Genomic DNA, 7,006 nt, shown 5'->3' with positions numbered 1-7,006 from the left:
CATGACACCATAGGCTCCTCTCCTGCCTGGAGCTGAAGAGCTCTCTGCTCTCCAACTGCCCTCCAAGGGCGAGAAACCTAGACCGTTGCTCCCTCAGCCAGGTGTCACAGCAAGCTACTCACAAGGTTGTCTACCCACACTTTCCCTGTGCCAACAGTTCCCTCCAGGGTTACTGTATTTGGCCTGGTAGGAGTGCAGGATGCAGCCTTGCCGATGTTTCCTCTGAGACCTCGATACTTTCATCTTCAGAGGTCCAACAGGGTGGTTCTTCTGTAATGGGCCACTTCTCCGCTGATGTCCTGGGGATGCTTGAGGAACCTGCAAGACAAATGAGAGAAGACAAACAGCCAGTGGTTAAACGTGGTGTGCAACGATTGAGAGTGATATCCATGGTCAATTAGCCCACATCTAACTCATTGTTGAAGACCACACATAGATGGCCAACATCTGTAAAGTCATGGGTCAGGGAGAACCTGAGCCAACATCTGAAAAGCCATGGGTCAGGGAGAACTAGAGCCTTGAAAAGGGAAGCACAGAGCACAAGTCTCTACACAGACATGAATGTACCTGTTTGTGGTGGGTTGGTCATATAGAAAAATTCGGATTTTGTAATTGAGGTTTCATAGCATCATTATGTGAAATAAAAAGCCATTAAATAATTACAAATAATTATCACAAGAGATCTTGGGATTTCTCCCCACAATTTTGTTTTCTGCTCATTTTTAAATTTCTGAGCTTCTTATGATTGAAACCCACTACTACACATGCTGTGCGAAATATGTCAATTGTTACACTAAATGTTTACAAAACACTAACCATTCCTCTATTGGAGTATTGCAATAATTCCAAATACCATACATAAAGAATGATGGCAAACTCTCACAATGGGTGTGACAAAGCTTGACTAAAATGGCATTGGGACTGAGGAACTTCAACTATGTGAAGAGGCTGGAGAAGCTGGGATTATTCTTCTTAGGGCAGTGACGGTTAAAGTTTGCTGCAGAATGGCACAGTGGCTCAGTGGTCAGCACTGCCGCTTCACAGCGCCAAGAACCTGAGTTTGGTTCCAGCCTTCGGCAACTATCTGTGAAGAATTTGCACATTCTTCCTGTGTCTGTATGGGTTTCCTCCCACAATCCAAAGATGTTCAGGTCAGGTGGATTGGCCATGTGAAACATGGGGTTATGTGGATAGGGTAGTGGGATGCTTTTTGGAGGGTTGGTGCATTGATGAGCTGAATAGTCTCCTTCCTCACTTTAAGGATTCTATGATAAACCGTATTGATAGAGTAAATAAAGAGAAACTATTTACAATGGAAGAAGAGACAGAAATCTGAGACACTGATTTAAAGTGACTGGCAACAAAACCAGAGGCAACATAAGGAAACATTTCTTTTCATATAATGTATTATTTTGAGTGGGAATGCTTTGCCTGATGGATGGTGGAAATGAATTTAATGGTAGCAATCGAACACAATTGGATAAATACTTGAAGGAAAAAGAAATAAAGAATTGCAGAAAAAGCCCTCAAGGTAATGAGATTAATTGGAAACCTCAAACTATGAGGAACATCATCAATAACAGCTTGTATTGATGTAATACTTTTAACATTGTAAAATGTCGCAAGCTGTTCAGAGGAGCATCATAAACAAAATTTAATGTCAAGCCATATGGGAAGCTATTACGGCAGATGACCAAAAGCTTGCTTAAAGAGGTAAGTTCCATAGAGCATCTTTTGGAAGGAGACACAGGATGTGTGGGTCAGGGTTGAAATTCCAGAACTTAAAGCTTTGGCAGATAAAAGCATGGCGATGGGATTAAAGGTGAAACATTCTTAGACCCAGAGTTAGATGTATCCAGATATCTTAGATGGTCAGGATAGAGAAAGTAAGAGTGAAGCCATGGAAGGATTTAATTTTTTTTTAAATGGAGGCATTGCCTAAATGGGTGTAAATGTTCATGAGCAAGCAGAGGGGTGGTGGGTGAGCAGGACTTGGTACACATTTTGTAAAGTTTTGGATGACGCAAGCTGAGGAAGGGTAGAAAGTTGGGGACCAGTCAGGAATATTTTGGAACACATAGTGGTCATGACCAGTGTTGACAAAGCAACTCATGAATTGAGTCTCATGGAGTCAGGTAATGTTTCAACAAAGGAAATTATTGACTTAGGTATTCACCTACATTCGAATCACTAAGGGAGCAGGCTGGAAATCAAGCCTGGCCTTTCTTGGAGTCATCACAGAAGTTAAAGATTTTTTAAAAGTATCCAAAATTCACTAAGTTCCTGTCTTTTTCCTAGGGTGATAGATTGCATGGATTAGATTTCTCTACTTAACAAGAACTAGTTTATTATAAATAAATAGAAACTTGCTCCAAATGAGAAACGAATTATGAACAGTCAACGTATAATCTGGCTCATTAAAAATCTAACCCCCTTATAAATACCTCCACACCTAAAAACAGATACAAATAGGAAAAAATAACAAGGATATTTTGGGTGGAGGGGAAGAGTGAAAAGGCAGTTCAATGGGCCCTGTCCATGGGATTTTCTGAGATGATTCTTGTGCTGATCTGAACACGACCTCTCAATCTTCCCTTCTCCCAATACTTGATTTTCTTTCTCTGCATACATCCACTTGCTTGCAGAAGGTACTCAGTAGTTCATTCACACTTATAACATGGCTGGCTTACAGATTAAGAATCACAGCCCACAACAACTGCTGAGGCGAAAATATTGGCTTCAGGTATTCTTTTAACTGCAGAGAAAACAGGTGGCTCCTGTCTTTGTGGAGATCTGATTGCTGTAGTCAAAATATTTAAATCTCCAAAGCTGTTCAGGTATTTGGGGACAATCACATAATTGTTGAAAGGTAGAAGGCCTTTGTTATTGATAAGTTATCACTATCACACAGACCAATCAGCTACCTGCTGCCAGCCAAAGCTCCACCCCTTGATTCCAGCTCATCTGCAAAATTAGGCTTCTACTCCTGCTTGAATAAGCATCGATGTTCACAATACTTACAATGAGTGACAGGATGCTTGCTTTTAAAAGGTGCAGCAATCTGTCAACATTCCCTGATTTTTAAAACAGTTATTTTCTCATTTCAGTCCATAATCAGAAGTACAGAAAAAAAATGCCATTAAACTCTATATTGATTATTAAATCAAATCAATCTCCTGACACTTCTTACTGGAATGGAATTTATAAAGGGGAAATCATTCAATGTAAATAACAGCTCCCTTTTGGTTTATTGATCTCGATCTAAAACATACGCCACAACAGAACATCACCACTCTGTCTGGTAATGAACTTCAAATTTTCAAAACTAGATTCTGAACAAAGAAATGTCTCCTCATTTCAGTCGTATATGATTGATTCATTATTCTGAGACCTTGCCCTTTGTCTCTAGACTTGCCATTAGGTATTTCAAATGGTATAAATTCATCAGTTCAGTGTCTTTGAAGAATGCTACACTGGTAAGCGTCCACATATGACTGCCCTCTGGTAAACAGTATTTGTGGAGCTGCTAAGCAAATGAATTTCTCCCTAGGATATATCAATTAAATCATCTCCAATTACTCTGAACTCCTGAGAATATAAGCTGGGTGTACCAACTCTCTCCTCGTTGGACAATTCCCTCAAACCCAAGAGTCAATCCAGTCTAACATTTCCTCCCAGGCAAGTATATCCTTCCATTGTTCAAAATACCAAACCTGAATGGAACAGCTTAGAAGGATACGTGCCAAATGCTAGCAAATGGGAGTGGATTAATTCTACTATCTGGTCGACATGGATGAGTTAGACTGAAGGGTCTGTTTCTGTGCTGTACATCTCTATGACTCTATGAATGAATGTGTGGTCTAACCAGTAGGGGAGATCTTCCATTACAAATATGGGCCTTTATAAGATAGCTATATTTAAACTGTCTTCTTTACTTCAAGGTAACATGGAGAAGAGCATGTAACCTCCTACCTATCCACCTCAGGGAACTCTTTAACCACAGAAACAAGGCCCCCAGTCAAAATCTATTAGGTCAGGCACAAGCTTTAAGATTTAAACACAAAGAAAGGGGCAGATGGTATTGCCACTCCTGCAATTGGACATTTGGAGTTTACAATTTACATAGTAGCTAGTGGAAGTAATTGTTTTAAAAATTCATCCCTGATCCCTATTGTTCGATATGCCTGACTATCTTGTTCTGTTAATCATGTGGATCCTGAGTGCAGCTCATTTGGATTACTTTGAGCCATGATTTGTATAATTGGAAATGTTCTGCTGCATGATGAAGCATGTACAATATGTTGTTGTGAAATTAAGGAGAAGCGCAGGCTGTTGTGACTCTGTTATGACTCGTTTCCTGCTGCATTGCCCATTAGTCAGTGTGATAACAGTGGTGGATAGAGCATCAAAAGTTACCCCATCACTTTCTCATGACCTCACCAGGACAAATAATGGCACAGAATTTGCTCTTCCTTCAGCATCTAGTATTTTTGGTGCATCTTATGTATTCTGTGTGCTTTCCAAATAGTCTCTTGATGATAATTTCACTTCTTGATTGATTTGGGTTTAGCTGCTTCTTGTTGACTCACACTGGGAGATTGGATAGAAAATGTGATTGATGTGTTGTCTCATCCTGTGTCAGCTGCCATGTTCAATAATTATCCGTGTTTGTTTATAGGAGTTCAATGTAAGTTTTGTTCTGTTTTTAGCATTCTGTGACTTAGGAATTGAGATTTCCCAAAATAAATGGGGTCGCCAAAAGCGGACAGATTAGAAAGGTAAACAATTGAATCTCCGTGATAGTGGAACACAGTGCTCTGGTCAGGTCACTACAATTGATCTCAGCGTTTCCAATTTAATGTTGGGAATTTCAGTCAGAATTTTCATCTTACTGAATTTTCGGTGTCTCCCACTGAAAAATACAAACAGAATTAAGGGATGTGGTGACGGGGATTGAAATCGATGAAAATTTGTGATATTGACATAAAGTGTTTCTTTATAACCTGGAAAATTTCACTTGCCAGCTGAGAACAATTTGCAGTTTTTGATTATTTGAGATGTTAATACACACTGGGTTCAAATTATTCTGTGATGAAGAGTATGGGTGTCTACTAGTGTTACTTACAGGTTGTTCACTGTATGAAAATGTCAAGAAGAACCCAGCAATTCACACACTGGGGAACAGAAAAATTAAAGTGATTAATTAAAAAGCAAAAATTAGATGAGATATCTTATTGATTCTTTGATTCCGTTCCTTTGGCTACGGATTCTGCATGGCTACATGAACATACAAACAGAAAACAAGGTTAGACCATTAATCTCTATAAGCCTACTCCACTATTCAATTCTGTAAGACCACGGCTGATCTGATTTTAACCTCAACTGTACATTCCTGCATGTCCCCAGTCATCTTTTATCCCCCTGGTAATCTACTGACAGCTGCCTTAAAAATATTTGAAGATTTTTTGAAGAAGGGAATTCCAAAGATTCACAACCCTCAGAAAGAAAAACTGTTTCCTTATTTCGTCTTAAGTAGCCAACCCCTTGTTTTTGAACTATGGCTCTTAGTTAGAGATTAATCTGTGAGAGAAAACATTGTATTGGCATTTTTAAATCATTCACAGGATGTGGATGCCACTGGCTATGCCAGCAATTATTGTCCACCGCTAATTGCCCAGAGGGCAGTTAAGTGTCGACCACATTGCTGTGGGTCTGGAGTCACGTGTAGGCCAGACCAGGCAAGGACAGCAGTTTCCTTCCCTATAGGTAACCAGATTTTTTTCCCCCCGACAATCAACAAAGGTCTCATGGTCATCATTAGACTCTTAACTCCAGGTTTTTAAGGAATTCAAATTCCACCATCTGCCATGGCAGGATTTGAACAAAGGTCCTCAGAGCATTAGAGAGGATTAATACTTTAGCAACAACTGGGCCATGGCCTCCCTACCCAGTCAAGTCTCCTCAGAGTTTATGGCTGAAAAGAAATAGGGCAGACGGTATCTAAAATTAAGGAAAGCTGACTCAGTACAAGACAATAATTTGTTAAGCTCTCTGATCAAACAATGCATTATTCACTGGCTGCAAAGATTTACCAGGTGTCTGATCTCTTTCAGTCTATTGTCCAGTGCTAACAATCTGAGATATTATTAAATCCTTTGTTATTTCCATCAGATTTACTCACAATAAGATGACCTACTATAGTTGCTTTATTCACAGATCATGAGAACAAAGATGACACAATTGAATATTACAAAATTTTCTTGCAAAAGTTAGGAGAAACTTCCAGTAGAAGAAGATTGAATTGAATAAAACTCCAGGCTCATAATCAGCTTTGATTCTGGACATAAATTTCTAAATTTGGTTTGAATCTGGACTTTAGCTACAAATATTCCACTGATACAGTGCCCTTCAAGTTCCTACAGCACTATTAAATAAGATTCTCTAGTCACAGATGTGCACGTACTAAGGTCGAATTTCAGTTCCACCCATATTAGGGTACCAAGGGTGAAATTGTGTCAGTGTTGCATTGTTTCCAATAGCAGAACCAGAGGTGTGTGCCATATCCACTCTGTTGCCTTTTCAGGTTTCCCATACAATTGAAATTAAAATTTAAGTTTCGAAATGTTAACTGTTTTCTCTCTCCACAGATTCTGCCAGACCTGCTGAGTTTTTCTGGCAATTTCTGTTTTTGCTTCAGATTTCCATTATCTCCAGTTCTTTGTTTCATTTAAAGGTTCAGAGGACGCAAGAGAAATCTCAGTGGTTGTGCGGCAGGTGTGGCTGTTGACTGATGAAACACAACTGCAACAAGTGGACCACCTAACAGGGAAGGGTGTACGAGAGCCTCCCGGTCAAACAAGGAGACTCCACATCAAAGCAGGAACCAGTACTATTTCCATTAAATTAAGATCATGAGATTATAAGAAGCAGGAGAAGGATATGCAGCCCATCAAGACCACCCTACCATTTGCTGAGATCGTAGCTGATCAGATTGTGTCACTTTATG

Source organism: Chiloscyllium plagiosum, unplaced genomic scaffold, assembly GCF_037043375.1.
Source record: "Chiloscyllium plagiosum isolate Xiang-an unplaced genomic scaffold, Cpla_swu_hap1 HiC_scaffold_18, whole genome shotgun sequence".
NCBI classification, from domain to species: Eukaryota; Metazoa; Chordata; class Chondrichthyes; order Orectolobiformes; family Hemiscylliidae; genus Chiloscyllium; species Chiloscyllium plagiosum.
Note: the sequence above shows the minus strand (reverse complement) of the source record.